General features: G+C 38.2%; 1 non-coding gene across 1 annotated transcript; it reads left to right on the top strand.

Moving 5' to 3' along the window:
* The first annotated feature begins 862 nt into the window (after positions 1-862).
* On the top strand, positions 863-969 carry LOC115851581 (U6 spliceosomal RNA). Its single transcript, XR_004038856.1, has one exon. It is a non-coding gene; the product is annotated as a U6 spliceosomal RNA (small nuclear RNA).
* Positions 970-1,855: the final 886 nt, after the last annotated feature.

Below are 1,855 nucleotides of genomic sequence, written 5' to 3'. Positions count from 1 at the left end.
ACTACATGTCTATCATATTGAATCTTTTTCCTTTTAGAGTTCTGCCTCACCTTATCATATTTAATCAACTTTAAATAACACTTAGGAAGCATATAACTGGTCACTCTTTTTTTTTTTTTTTGGCGCGGGCCTCTCACTGTCGTGGCCTCTCTTGTTGCGGAGCACAGGCTCCAGATGCGCACGCTCAGTAGTTGTGGCTCAGCTCACGGGCCCAGTTTCTCCACGGCATGTGGGATCCTCCCAGACCAGGGCTCGAACCCGTGTCCCCCGCATTGGCAGGCAGATTCTCAACCACTGTGCCACCAGGGAAGCCCTATAACTGGTCACTCTTAAATTGATCTCACCAAGTATTTCCAAACAGTCTTTCTAGTATTAATTTCTAACACTATTCAATTTCAAGATAAGAATCAGTTGAAAGGTATTGAGGGAGCATAGCTGAGGCATTAGACCTGAAGTGCTGTAGCAATGCCCATGGGAAAGGCTTCATTTGCTCACAACTCTCCATGGCTTTCGAGAGACTGCTTTTTGTCTTTGAGAAAGCTTATAACTGGAGAAGAGGACCCTTAGGCAATTTCTCATGGGGATAACAATCACAGATATTCTTAGAGAAAAAATGACTGTCTCTCCTTCCCTGTCACAACTCGGGGAGAAAACTTTTGTTATGGTCAGTAGAAGTAAAAGCACAGCTCTGTCTGAAGAACAAAGGCAGAAAATATATCATCTTGCCTTTCCTAATATTATCAGTTACTCATTAGAAAACTACTACCATAATTCAGTTTATCAAATTTCCAATTAATTGTGTACATGATTCTCATTTGCTACTTAGGATAACTTAGAAAATTATTATTTAGAAAGTTCTGTAGTGCTCGCTTCGGCAGCACATATACTAAAATTGGAACGATACAGAGAATATTAGCATGGCCCCTGCGCAAGGATGACACACAAATTCGTGAAGCGTTCCATATTTTTATGAACGGATAAAGAAGATGTGGCACATATATACAATGGAATATTACTCAGCCATAAAAAGAAATGAAATTGAGTTATTTGTAGTGAGGTGGGTAGACCTAGAGTCTGTCATACAGAGTGAAGTAAGTCAGAAAGAGAAAGACAAATATCATATGCTAACACATATATATGGAATCTAAGAAAAAAAAAATGTCATGAAGAACCTAGGGGTAAGATGTGAATAAAGACACAGACCTACTAGAGAATGAACTTGAGGATATGGGGAGGGGTAAGGGTAAGATGGGACAAAGTGAGAGAGTGGCATGGACATATATACACTACCAAACGTAAAATAGATAGCTAGTGGGAAGCAGCCAAATAGCACAGGGAGATCAGCTGGGTGGTTTGTGACCACCTAGAGGTGTGAGATAGGGAGGGTGGGAGGGAGGGAGACGCAAGAGGCAAGAGATATGGGAACATATGTATATGTATAACTGATTCACTTTGTTATAAAGCAGAAACTAACACACCATTGTAAAGCAATTATACTCCAATAAAGATATTTTTAAAAAAGCTCTGTAATAAGGATATTGAGAGGGATAACAATTTTATATCAGCAGTCCAATTTACTATACTGATTTTTTGTGCAATATTAATATCGTTCATAAATGTCCTAATGTTCTTGATTTTTTTTATCTTTATAGAGCATAAAAAGAAAAGCTCAACCAAGCACTATTCCATTTTTTATTTATATAACAGCAAAATCTGTACGTATCTAATAACTGGTTGACTAACCCAGAGACACTGGAGATAGGTCTATAATTAGTTGTTACATTTATATATAACAGAGCAAAATACAAGCAGCTATTTATGGTTACTGCTTCACCGATTCTGAGAATAAATTTGT

This window comes from Globicephala melas, chromosome 14 (assembly GCF_963455315.2).
Source record: "Globicephala melas chromosome 14, mGloMel1.2, whole genome shotgun sequence".
NCBI classification, from domain to species: Eukaryota; Metazoa; Chordata; class Mammalia; order Artiodactyla; family Delphinidae; genus Globicephala; species Globicephala melas.
The sequence above is the reverse complement of the archived record's forward strand: the minus strand, read 5'-3'. Positions and strand labels throughout refer to the sequence as shown.